At 37.7% G+C, this 14,222-nt stretch overlaps 1 long non-coding RNA gene across 1 annotated transcript in view; it reads right to left on the bottom strand.

Moving 5' to 3' along the window:
• Positions 1–6,229: 6,229 nt before the first annotated feature.
• The window catches only part of LOC144062370 (uncharacterized), a 41,608-nt gene continuing 33,615 nt past the window's right edge, over positions 6,230–14,222 (bottom strand). Inside the window, exons 4-5 of the long non-coding RNA XR_013296390.1 lie at positions 12,077–12,166; positions 6,230–7,151 (exon numbers count right to left, since the gene is read on the bottom strand). This is a non-coding gene — a long non-coding RNA (uncharacterized LOC144062370). The remainder of the gene's footprint in view (positions 7,152–12,076; positions 12,167–14,222) is intronic.

The following is a 14,222-nucleotide window of genomic DNA, read 5'->3' as shown; positions in this document are numbered from 1 at the left end:
TATAGCAATAGAACACAATATTCTGTGGGCCTTGAAGAATCAGTCAAAATCCAGTAAAACAACCGGGAGTGAAGGGGATTGCTTCAGAGAAAATGGCTGGGAGTGAATGAGTTAAGGTCAATGGTGAATTGGTGCCTAGCAGTCTTTGCGCAAGAAGCCTGGAAAGTAACAGGAAGTGTAGCCGCCTTGCGCTTTAGCTAGCTAGCGCAAGCAATATGCTTATGGCGGTACTGAAGGAATTTATATAAATTTTGTCCTCTTTGCGTGTTCCAAAAATGAAGATAGGTTTAATGTAAGAAAAATACACCTTTTGCAAAAATGATTTAATAAAAAACAGAGAGTCTCTGGACAAATAACTGCCTCTAATTCATCACTTAAAGAACATGGGATTTCAGAGCGTCAAATGTGCTCTTCTACGTGTACAATAGCTTCTTATAGTTAAAAAGACCTCCTCCTTTTCATTTGTAGACTAAACATACTCTCTGGTACTTTTCCGTGAGCAGATGGCCTAAACAAGGTCAGGTGGATGTTTTTGAGACAGAATGTGTTATATAGTTGAAGGATTTTCCCATAGCAAAATCTCACAAACAAGTTGAATCAAATTTACGGTGGCCGTGACTGATGAAGAAAGTAAAAAGTGTGTGTGTGTATTATTTCAAAACTAATTCTGTTTTCATGACCGAGATGTGCGTGTACAAATAAAACAAGGAATTTTGGACCAATCAGTGTGTACCAGCATAAGGAGTGTGTGTGTTTTTGAGATAAATTCTGGTTCAAGGGATAAATGTGTTTTCGCACAAAGTGTTGAGAAGGAACTTTTTAGACTAAATAGTATGTCCCAGCTTAAGGCCAGGCCATACGAGGTCAACATCATGTGCTCTGCTCAGGACACAAAACATTTCGACAAGGTTAATATGAAGAATTAAAATGTTCATAATGTGTAACAACAACAAAAAATGTTATAATATCTTTCAGTACATCAAACTTTTTTTCAACAGCTTTTGAAAATATGATAAAAAATAGTTTTTTTAACAAAATATGTTGTTTATTGTTCTTCAGTATAGCTATAATATATATATTTTATTTAAAAAAAATCTAATTTTTCATAGTTTGGTTTAGGTGCAACTTCTAGATATCAAAATTAGAGCTCAGATTCAGTTCGGAAACTCATAGTGTTGTTCAAATGTGTTATTCAGAGTGCCCCATAAAAGTCGTGCCAGATCCCCAGGCGCTACGCTACGCAGTACAAGGAAAGGAAACTGTTTACGCACGAGCTGCAGAAGTTTTTGTTTTTAGTTTAAAATGGCTTATCTTAACTAAAATGTCATGTCGCGTTGTGGCCAAAGTTAGAATCCTGGTCGCTTGTTGTGCCTTTTGCTGCTGTAAATAGTAAATTCTCTAGTTGTGGCCACATGCTAGCGGCGCTAGCAAACTTTAGGGCGGACATTGGTTGCCATGGTGACTTCTTCTTCTTCTTCAATAGGAAATAGTAGAAATCAGCTGCTAACATATTTGCATAATCCTATGGCATTTTTCATCACAATGAATATTTTGATCATTTTACTCTTTACAATAAAATACTTAGTTTCTTTGTTGTCAGTTATTTTGATACAGACAGGTATTTCTAACGTCACACAAGATGAAGAAAAATAATTTTACTTTACAGACTTGATTTTAATGAAAATATGCAAAAAATAAAAAAATCACAGGACAGTATATTCATTCACAGTCATCAACATTAGCATCTTAAATAAAGTTTGCAATTTGTATTCAGTTTGCGAAACTCAAATAACATTGGCGTTTTCATTTAACACTCAAGTTTGGTGGATACATTTGTTAACTGCAAATTATCAACACAGACTTATTACAAGGTAGATAAACTACAACAAGGTAAATAAATACAACGAGTAAATAGATAGGAGTGAATAAAGTATACATTTGTTAAATAAACAAAATGTACGTTTCACAGCAGCAATATACCGACACAGCTTTGCTTTGTAACCTCCATGTAAATAAGCCTGTTTGTGTGTTTTACAGCTTCGTCCCCTGCTGTCCTCTGTCGTTAAAGGCCTTTGTGTTGCTAACAGCCCACAATGTTAACAACACAAACAAACAGTGGAGGGGCAATTAGATGACAAAGGGCCTTTTTTACTCCTTCCCTAGGAAGAGTTAATAAAATCATTTATTGAAATAGTAGTTGCTTTGTTTTTAAGGTTTCTGAAAGGTAAAATATATATATATATATATATATATATATATATATATATATATATATATATATATATAATTGCAATAAAAGAACATAATTAGACTTAAAGCTGGAAGCAGTGATGAACAGGCCCTTGCATCCCCTTTCTCATTGGTTGACTGTATTTTTGATATAAACATCAAACTTTGTCACCAAGCTCTGCCGTATGTGTTGCTTGTGATTGGGATTCATTTAGACAAAATCCCTAGAAGGAGAGTAGCCTACATTAAAGTACAGTACAATGCCTGAAATTCACCCAAAATGGCTGCTTTAAACCAAATTAACCATCTTCCTGTTAAATTCCAGGCATGGGTAATTGAGACTTTTTTGTCCACTGTTAGACATTATTAACATTTTTAATTCTTTATTTCATATATTAACCATGTTGAAATGTTTTATGGATGTGTAGAGCAGGTGAAATAGTGTTGAACTCAGTATAATTTGACCTTAACCCCTGGGCGTTATTTGACCATTTTTTGGCTTTTTGTTGGTTCTGATCAATCCATTTCAAAATAAAATAACGCCCAGGGGCTAACCTTGTTTTTGTCTAAAAATTCCTCTTCAGTGGTTTGCGCACACACATTCTCTTCGTGAGAACAGATTTTGCCACACACATACCCTGAGAGCACCATCACTCATGGCCACTCTAAATCCAGTTCAATTTGTTTGTGAGATATTGTTTTGGGAAAAAAGTACGAAAAGTACCCTGAGAGTATATTTTGTCTAAAAAGATGAACACAGCTGCGGACTGTGTACGAAAATAATATTATGTAACATGTTGTGTGAGGACCAATCTGTTTTGCTCATTCATGATGGGAGGAGAATAGGTGTTCTCTTACTGATTTGGATTCTTTAAAAGCTGTATTCCGCAAAAGAGGGGGCAGACGCGCACCCTTTAATTCCACCTTTTACGTGATGTTGAGTGTTGCCGTGACCGGAGATTCTCTGAAATAAATCATCCTTGCAAGGAGTTTTTCTTACAAGAAATCTGTCTTCAATCTTTTGGAACACGCAAAAGAGGACAAATAATAAGCCTCTTTCACCACCCATTTCCACCTCAAGTGAAACTGGTTTTGGTGGGATTGGAACAGATTCCATATGGTAATATCTTCACACTGATGCCAGATGGGGAAAATGAATATTATTGTAAAGCTGGAATGAAGATAGATCAGGGATGGGGAACTTAAATGCTGGAGAGTGTTAGATATTATAACATTTTTAATACTTCATTTTATTTTATTAACCATTATTAACATTCCAATTCTTTATATTAACCTTGTCGAAATGTTTTGTGTCCTGTGCAGAGCAGATGGTGTTGATTTCGGTATAATCTGACCTTAAACTGGGTCATACTATTTAGTCTAAAAAAGTTCCTTCTCAGCGCTTTGTACACGCACATTTCGGTCTTGAAAACAAAATTTGCTTTGAAATAACACACACACACACACTCTTTACTTTCTTCATCAGTCACGGCCACCGTAAATTTGGTTCAACTTGTTTGTGAGATTTTGTTATGGGGAAAAATAGAACCTTCAACTATATAACATATTCAGTCACGAACACACACCCAAATCTGACCTTGTTTACGCCACTGCTCACGGAAAAGTACCAGAGAGTATGTTTAGTCTATAAATGAAAAGGAGGAGGTCTTTTTAACTATAAGAAGTTATTGTACACGTAGAGGAGTACATTTGACGCTCTGAATCCCACGATGTTTAAGTGATGATAGAGGCTGTTATTTGTCCAGAGATTCTCTGTTTTTTATTAAATCATTTTTGCAAAAGGTGTATTTTTCTTACATTAAATCTATCTTCATTTTTGGAACACGCAAAGAGGACAAAATTCTTTTATTCCTCTTCAAGAGCGCCGCAATTTTTCATCAGTGCTACTGGATGTTTATCAGCATTTTCTAAAGAAATTTGGGATTTGTAAAAAGACAATGAAAACAAAAATATTTTTTGTGGGGGTGGGGAAATAGTCGAGGGGTCATTTAGAATGTGGTCAAGGGCCTCAGTTACCCATCCCTGGAAGGAAGGAAGGAAGGAAGGAAGGAAGGAAGGAAGGAAGGAAAAAAGGATGGTCTCTGACTCTATTTCAAAGAATTCCTCTGAGGTTTTGTTTGTTTTTAGAAAAGCTTTTCCATCCCATCATTCTCAACATGCACTAGTCAAACACAAACTTCATGCGACATGATCCGTAACTCCATCTATAGGTGTTACGCTATCATTCCCACCATTTAAAGAGCTTTTCCACCTCCCCGATGACCTCGGCCTCGCCTCGCCGGACACCCAAAATGACCTGATGGCCAATGTACTCCAAGTGTGTGTGAGTGTGTGTGTGTGTGTGTGTGTGTGTGCACAGAGGTCATTGCAGTATTTTCCAGAGTGTCCATGGAGTGTGAGGGAATCCAGCATGGCCAGTGAGCATGTATATCAGGCCATCTCACGGCTGGCTGGAGGCACCCCGGGTGGCCCGCCGTGGTCGATACTGCACTGGTGACTGGACACGCAGAATGGGATAATCTCCTACTTTCTTTCAGGCCTGCAACACACACACACACTCACTCACACATTCACTCCATTGTACTGACACGGCTACAGAGGCCTGCCCGGCGCCCCCATCTCGGTCAGCGCCAGTCGAACGGAGGCCGAGATTTGCGAGCCCCTCAGTCTGTTTACATGCACAGTTTGGATGTCCACGATTATTGATACCCTTTTTAACTGCATGGCACCAACTCTACTAGGCTTGTTTTCCATCCATCTACATTCTTTTATATAGCAGACAAGCAGAGTTTCCCAACCTTAAATACGCCAAGGCAGGTTTTTTCGTGCACTGTTTGTGGACAAAATGTTGCCTGTTGCCTGTTGATGCTGGTTTAATTAGTCTGTGGCTTTTTGCATTGTGTGTTAGCATTAAGCTAGCATACTTTCATAAAGTTATGGGGTTGTTTAAAATACAAAATCTGTGTTTTACACTCTAAAAAAAGTTGGGTAAAAAAATAAAAAAGGGATCAACCCAATTTTTGGGGTTATTTATTTAACGCTAAAAGTTGGGTCAAATGTGTGTCTTCTATTATTGTATATTATTTATTTAACCCAAAAAGTTGGGTCAAAAACAACTCCCCAAATTGGGTTGTTTTGTGGTTCGTTCATTTGACCCAACATTTTGGGTTAAATAGGTAACCCCCAAATTTTGGTTGATCACTTTTTGACTCAATTTGGGTTATTTTTTTAACCAAACGTTTTTTTTTTAACCAAATAGTTTTTATGGTGAATGTTACCACTAAAACTGCTGGGTCAAAAACTGGACAGACCCACTAATTTAGGTCAATTTTGCCCAATTTAGGATTGTTTGGTGTTTGGGGGGGGAGGGTGGTGTTAATGTGTACAGAAAATTGGGTTCTTTTGTACAAAGCAACCCAGAATGTTGGGTCAAATTGACCCAAGTTGACGGGTTAGTCCAACTTTTGACCCGAGTTGGAGTGTTTTTGACCCAGCAGTCTAAGAGTGCAATAAACAGCTTGAAGAAAGCACTTGGCCTTAAAAAAAAAAAGAAAAAAAAAGTTTACTATTGCTCTCCACTCCAACATGTGTGTGTGTGCGTAAGGTTTAGAATAAAAGGTTTCATTGAACAGTAGCAGCTCGCTCGGCCGCTCCTGCTGCTCAGCCACAAAGACCTCTAATTGACACCACAGATTTGGGCCAGGGACTCGAACTGTTCTCCTTCTAATCTTCAGTCACTGCTCAAGTCATCGCACACATCGGGCGTCCGTGGCTTTGTGTGCGGGCACATAAACAGCACGCCGCTTTGAACGACCATAATGGGATCTGTTTTTTGGAAATTGGGCTGTTTTCATAAACGTTATGGAAACATGCAAAACATCTCACCTTTATGGTTAATATAATGCCACAACATTTATATATATATATAAAAAAAACAAAAAAAAACGTACAATGACCACAAAAGCATATTTTTGATTCACACATTTATTGGTAATCACCATCAGGAAAAATATTGGTAGCATTTTGCAATTTATCCATTATACTCTGTAGTTACAGTATGGACATAATTGCAAAGGTAATTCTTGTACAAAAAGAAAACATGATTTGCTAAACCTTATTGGGCTTGAGTAAGCAATATAGTGCAATATAGTACTGTAATTTCTTCCAGACAAATAAAGAAGTAGACTAGTAAAATAAATAAATAATAATAATAAAATAAATAAAATGCATGTAAAATAGATATGATAAAAACAAACGTGGGACAGTGAAATAAATGAAAAGCACTCCTTTTTTTGAAGAAAAAAAAGACAATGACAACATTATTGTCTGTTTTTCTGGTAGAAAAATAAAAATGTCTCTTATATAAAAAAACAAAAATAAAATACAATAGCATTGAATTTAAAAAGGCATTCATCTCCATTTTGGTGTTTTGTTTAAAAAAAATGTGTTTATTACATCAATTGTCTGGGTTTCTCTGATCAAAATAAACCAAAATGTGGTCTTAGGGGAAAATAAATAAATTTAAGTTTTTTATAATAAAAAAACAAAAAAACATTTGATCAAATGGTTGTTTCTCTTAGCAAAACAAATTTAGCTCATGTGTTTCTATATAATAAAAACTTTTTCTTTTAAACTATAGAAACAGACAATACATGCTTTTAGACAGACATAATAAAAAAAAAACATTATACAGGACTAAAAAGACTTATTTAATTTTTTAAGGAATTCCAACCATTTAGGATTCCTAAACATACATTTTAGAAACTTCTCCAATTTACCTGCATCCGAAAAGACCAATCATGTGATGACATTTCAAATATATTAATGAAAATCTTTTAAAGCACGCGTTCCTGTCCTTGATTGCAGCTTTACGTCGCCACGGCAACAAAAGGCGGCTTCATCTGTGAAGAAAAAAAAAGTTCAAATCATTGTGTGGTCATGATAATAATGATGAGGAAAAAAAGGAAGTGCTGCTTGTAACAAACAAACAGAGGAAGGGGGCCATTTTGACATATGTCCATGTAAGTGTGTCATGTGTATTTGATTGTGCGTCTATCAGCTGTCTGCATCAATGGCGTGTGCGCGTGTGTGTGTGTGACCTGCACCTCCTCCACCCTCCACTCTCTCAACCGGCACTGGTAGACAGTGATGGGTCAGGGGTCAAGATTGAGTCTGTCTGGGTTTACTGGCTGACCCTAACGCCTGCAGCATCAAAACACACGCACACACACACGCACATAGACAAGTAAGGGGGTGGCGTGTTTGCCCCCTTACCAGACTAATATCACCTTTGGGATTAGGGTCCAGACAGAAATACATTGACCCCCCCCCCAACCCCTCACTCAACACAAACACACAGACACGTGCACGCGTTGGATGTGCTTGGTCATAAAACTGGACAACATGATGCGGAGTCTTTGAGGACCATCTAATTATATTTTAGAAGAGCGGAGGGGGCGTCGCCATGGTGAGAAAGGAAGCTAGTTGCTAAGCATGCTCCTGATTGGCGGGCTGGTTTAATGCTCGCTCCCGGTTGGCTGCTGACTCGTTGAGCGTCAGTTTTGAATGTTGTGTTTATAAACAGCAACGGACAAACGTCAGACAGCGCCTTTAAATGTATTTACAAATACGTTCGAACTATTTGCAAATGCAGAGGTACCTCGGAGTTTGAACATAATTCGTTCCTGTGAAGTGTTCAAAGTCTGAATTGTTCAACCTCCGAGACATTTTTTCCCATAGGAAATAATAATAATAATAATGCAATTCATCCGTTCCTAAACTTCAAAAACAGAAAAATCCTATTTTAATTTATATTTATGTAAAAAAAAAACATGTACACCCTGTACAGTATTTAAACAATAAAAAATACCTTACTTTTTTTGTTTTGGTGTGATGGCCTCAGTGGATGAAAAATGCTATGTTAATGAATGTATGCTTTTATTTCAGTGCTGAGTTAGTGTATTTTACATTGGGCATATTGTTAGACTACCAAGGGGTCCTTGTGCGCTGTTTAGCATCAGGCACGTTGTTGAACAGCTAAGGGGGGTCCTTGTGCCAGTATTTACTGAAGTAGTAGTACCTAAATCCACTATGTGTCAGACGGTTTAGATTTTTAATCATAATTAATTGTACATAATAATATAATAAACAATAAAATATTATTTTAAATTTTCAAACCTTTGTGAACGTATAAGTGGATAAAACGCTAAACTAATAGAAATATGGCTACATCTTTTAGTCATTGATACAGTAATTTAATAATAATTCATAAAATTGAGTTAAAATAAAAAAAAAGATGTACTGTGCTGTAAAAAATGAGTGATAGTGTTTTGTGTTAAGGTCATATTTCTGCCACTAGATGGCATAATTGCATTTGTAAGACGTTGGTGACAGCTCTGTGCGTTTTTCTTTTCATATTAAGAGCTCTTTAATCATTTTCATTATTTATATATATATATATATATATATATATATATATATATATATATGATTCCAGAGGAGTTGTGCCTCCCCAGTCAGTGAACCTCACCGCACGTCACTGACTATATAACCCAAGCGGTGATCAATTTACAGCAAGCGGGATCAAACAAGTTCCACGTGGAGGATGCTTTGGACGGGAAGTCAAATCCAAGAAGTGTGAGGCTGCTGAATCCCAGCTCAGAAATAAGAGGTCAAACACCAGAGAAGCAGACCACAAAAAGGGGGGGGGGGTAAACTCCCCTAAATAAGCCTGAGTGTTAAACCTGATAATCCCCCTGCATTATTACAACATCTGTGAGGTCTACTGCGGCTCTGATGGTGATTAGCGAGACAGATGTAAACAATATCCAGGCTGAATAGGAGGAGGAGAGAAGCGGGACGACTGGAGATGGAGAGCCAAAGCGGGGAATAGAAAGGAGGCTGGTCGAGAGGGAGACGGAGATTTAGGGGTAAAACGCGTGGAGATGCCGGGGAGGAAATGGGCGTAATATGCGGGATTTGAGGAGAGGAGATCCTTTGGGGTTTTTAAGGGGGGGGGGGGGGGGGTTAGGAGTAGCAGATTGGGAAACGGGACACACTATGATGAGACATAAGGGAGGTTGCTTAGCCGGCTGTAATTTATGCAGAGGAAGGCTGACGTCTGGTGGGACCCACTCAATGGGTCTGAGAAGTGAGAGGTTCAGCTTTTTTTTGGGGGGGGGACCTGGGTGGGGTCTCAGCATGCCATTCAGACTACGTTCTACGCCTGAGGTCCGATTGAGGTTTGTGGCGCAAGGCATAGAAGGGAACCTCCCACTGGAGTGCTACCCCCCCTCCCCCAAAATCTAATTGTACCCCAGTCAGAAAACGTTATGCCAAATGTCTGGCCTGCCACGAGATGCACACTGTATACACAGTCTACATGGTCGAATGCGCTTGATGCAGTCAGACAGTTTAATAGCCGTAACAGTACACATCCAGTGAGCATGCAGACATCCGCGCGTACGCGACACATACCGTATGAGATTTAAGGTGGGGCGCGGGGGGGGGGCGAAAAAGACACGAGGAGGTTGAAAATGAAAGGCGTGACCCCGGTGTGACACTCGAAAGTGAAAAATAACGCCACTGTCAATAACGTAAAGGCGCTGTAAGCGCTATGATACAACAAGTTAAATGTCAGTTTTGAAGGCTAAGAGGGAGGAAAGTGGTTTGAGAGCGGGTTTGTGTTTGTCGTTTGTTGTGTGACAACCGGGTTGTGTACCGTAAAAACACAAATATTTTGTTGTAGGAAACAGAGAGATAACTTCTACAGGCTCAACTACGGCATACAAGGTTTTCTGACTAAAAGTAACTGTAGTCACCTATAGCTACAAATGTAATGGGAATACTAAAGTAAATTGTATTTTTTTGACCGGATTATAATTTGAAACAGGAAAAGGCTGGTTGTCATCTTGTGCTATCGCTAACAGTGTTAGCTTAAACTAGTACTAACTGCAAAGGTTGCCCTCATAAACGTATTCATCCACCCTATTTTCCTTTGTCATTTTTGTACTCCAGTTACATCTGTATTCGGAGTACTAAAGTATTTTTTTTTTCTTGACCGGATTACAATTTGAATGCAGGAAAAGTCTGGTTGTCAGTTTGAGCTACCGCTAACAGTGTTAGCTTAAGATACTACTAATGGCAAAGGTTGCCCTCATAAACGTATTCATCCACCCTATTTTCCTTTTTCATTTTTGTACTCCAGTTACATGTGTATTTGGAGTACTAACGTAATTTTTTGTGTGTGACCGGATTACAATTTGAATGCAGGAAAAGTCTGGTTGTCAGTTTGAGCTACCGCTAACAGTGTTAGCTTAAGCTACTACTAACTGCAAAGGTTGCCCTCATAAACATATTCATCCACCCTATTTTTGTTTTTCATTTTTGCACTACAGTTACAAGTGTATTCGGAGTACTAAAGTAATATTTTTTTGGGGGACCGGATTAAAAATTGAATGCAGGAAAAGGCTGGTTGTCATCTTGTGCTATCGCTAAGAGTGTTAGCTTAAGCTACTACTAACTGCAAAGGTTGCCCTCATAAATTTATTCATCTACCCTATTTTTGTTTTTCATTTTTGCACTACAGTTACAAGTGTATTCCGAGTACTAAAGATTTTTTTTTTTTTTTTTTACCAGATCACAATTTAAATGCAGGAAAAGGCTGGTTATCAGCTTGGGCTACCGCTAATAAAAAAAAAAAAATTAAAATATTTTTGCCTTGTCGCATTTATTGTTTTTGGGGGGGGTATTACAGTAATCTGAAAGTAATTGAAAGTAATCAAAGGACGATGTTATGGTAATATTATATAACTGACTACATTTTTAACAGGCAACCCTGCATATTATTCAGAAGACCTTGCAAACTGCATTCTGTGTATTTGCTCAGTACAATTTCTCCTATTTCTTGTATTCCATAGCAACGGACACGCTGACCCAAAGACATGCATCATTAGATCGGGCTCAATTGTGCCCCTTTCCCTCCTTACCAGTGAGCGTGACTTGAACATTAGGGGCCCCCCAATGGAGTGTCACACTAGAGAACCACAGGAAGGGGTGGGTGAGGATTTAAAGCTTTGTTGCACTGTGTAAACAGCTTCTTCTTCTTAAAAAAAAAAACTCAGCCTATGAAGATGCTGCCCAATGTAAAACGTGTATTTATTTATCTTTCTTTTCTTTTTTCTTTCTTTGTTACAGTAGTACTATATATAAATATGGCCACAACACATTTTCATTATTATTAAAAAATATTTGTAAAAAGGCATGATTATACGGAAGCGTATTGCATTCACTTGGGAAAAAAAAAACTCCTGTGTTTCTGACTAATTTTTTTGGGTTGCTTTGTTTTTTTGAGTATTTTTTTTTTCTTTCTGTTTTTCTGAATATTTTTTTCAGTTTTACTGATTTTTTTCTGTCCAAAATTTTTTTTCAGAAAAACAGGCTGAAAAAAAAATATTCAGAAAAACAGGGAAAAAAATATTTGTAAAAGAAAACTGGAGAAAAAATATTTAAAAAAACAGGGAAAAAAAATATTCAAAAAAACAACGCTCCCCCCAAAAATTAGTCAGAAAAACAGGACTTTTTTTTTCCAAGTGAATGCAATACGCTTCCGTAGTCTATGACTTCACTTAAGGAGAAATAGGCAGACACTTGTTAGAAAATAAGACATTTTTTTTGCTGTCAAGGGGACGATTTGAGGAAATATGGTACTTTCAATTCAACCTCAGACATTTTCTTCCAAAAATAAAAGCCAACAGATTGACATCTGCTCTCACATGTTTTGCATAATGATGTTGAGGTAATCATATGATCAAAAATGCGCACACACCTCCACGTGGTCCACGTTCCCCTCCCTTCCCGCCACGTGTATGCAGCGAGGACCCCATCCTAGTCAAGCCTTGTGCTGTCCACGTCACGCCTGATGGGAAAAAAAGAAGCAAAATAAAGGGCTTGTGTTTGTACAATTGGACTCGAATGATCAAATTGCTGTTAAAGCATTGATGAGTAGCATGCTCGTTCATTTTTGTTTGACATCTTTAGTTTCCATCAATGAGCCCTGGATGAATATAAATTCACTCAGTGTTGCCTCCGGTGTTACAAATGGACTAATATGCTCCCCTTGCAAAACGGAGGTCAGAAACACATTTAATCCGTTTCGCAAACTTGCAATCATTGACTAGTTAAAAAATAATAATAATAATAATAATGTGTTTTTGATCAAGAAAATTGCACTTCGCAGAAGATAAAAAATGTATAGGCCTACCTGTGACAATTAATGCAGATAGATGCCATTTGGTAGCCCGTATATAAGGTTTCCCTATGTGTTAGCATTAAGCAAGCAGAATTTAAGGCAACTTGACATTTCAAAACAGTAGGGGGAGCTCTAGAGAGAAAAAGGAGCCAATTACTGCTTACTTCAGCGTTAAAGTTATTAAATAGGGCACTTTTTTTCTTCATATTTTGTGGTAGCAGTAAATCACAAAATAAAAAAATAAATAAAAAATATGGGACCTTATTTCATACTGCAGATATTTCAACTGCTGATTTTATTAGCAGATAAACTGACCCCGGAGTTGTTGCCGTGACAAATTTAGAGCATTCCTGCAACTTTTTAATCACAACGATGTAAAGGTGAGCGGGGGAGGCGCGGGGGAGGCGCGGGGCCTCCAGGGTGCAGAGCAGCGTTTGAAGAAAGCCGGTTGAAGAAAAAAAAGGAATCAAATAAATAATAACATAATAATAAAAATGGGCCGTGATAAAGCGGGTGCGGATCCAGTAGCTGGGAGGAGGAAAGGACGAGGTGAAAGGGGTCAGCGGGGAGGAAGGCTAAATCCTGGGAGCGAGCAAAAGATGGTGGTGTGTCAGTGTGTGTCCATGCATGTGTGTCAGCCCCAGCTGGGCAGACATTTAACTTGACATGCTGATAGGGATTTAAGCAGTGGGTGGGTGAACAAGGTGAGCGGTCACCCAACTGCCGTCGCTAAGCTTGATTTCAACGCGGGAGCTGAGACGATGAAGAGGCTGGGATGGGGGATGGTGGATTGGGGGGGGCGAAAGCTAGGCTGGTTTTGTGCGGGTGGATCCCCTCCCTACAGGCGAAGATGAGGAGGAAGGGAGAGGGGGGAACGTTTCTTCCATTTAGCTACCTTGATATTTTTTATATTCTTCTCAGAGCTGTTAAACTATTAAATTATTTAATCAAATAATCACATCTTAGAATTTTGATTAATCATGATGAATCACTTAATTAAAGGCCTTTTATCAACATTTTTTGCCTGCCAAATTGAAGAGCACCTGTTATTTGGTCATTCTTTCTACATTTAATGTTATGAGGACATCTTCAACATTTTTCCTAATTAGTTAATTACCTGCATCATTTAACTCATTCACTGCCATTGACGGCTATAAACGTCAAAAATTCATTTGAACTATTTCTATTAGTTTAACACACACACACACACACACACACTTTTGTTAACAAGAGTATGAAAACCTAGAATTTTTTTTGTATTATTCATTTAGAACAGATATAACATTTGTGATTAATCGTGAGTTAGCTATTGAAGTCAAGCGATTAATTAATATTAAAAAATGTTAATCACCTGACGCCATTTAAAAAAACAAAAGAAAAAATTGTAAAAAATTAGGGGCATCAGGCGATTAAAATTTGGAATCGTAATTAATCGCATGACTTCAATAGTTAACTCACGATTAATCACAAATGTTGTATCTGTTCTAAATGTACAATATAAAATTCTATGTTTTCATACACTAGTTGACAAAGGTGGGGAAAAAAATTAAACTAATACAAATAGTTCAAATGAATTTTTGACGTCTATAGCCGTCATTGGCAGTGAATGAGTTAAAAAGAAAAAAAAATCTTTTGACATGAACAAATATTCTGGATGTCATCGAACATTTATTAAATTCTTTATTTTCATGCATGTAGTTATGTTTATTGCTCAAACACAACC

The sequence above is a fragment of the Vanacampus margaritifer genome, chromosome 13 (assembly GCF_051991255.1).
Source record: "Vanacampus margaritifer isolate UIUO_Vmar chromosome 13, RoL_Vmar_1.0, whole genome shotgun sequence".
In the NCBI taxonomy this organism is placed as follows: Eukaryota; Metazoa; Chordata; class Actinopteri; order Syngnathiformes; family Syngnathidae; genus Vanacampus; species Vanacampus margaritifer.
Note: the sequence above shows the minus strand (reverse complement) of the source record. Positions and strands in the feature narration are given on the sequence as shown.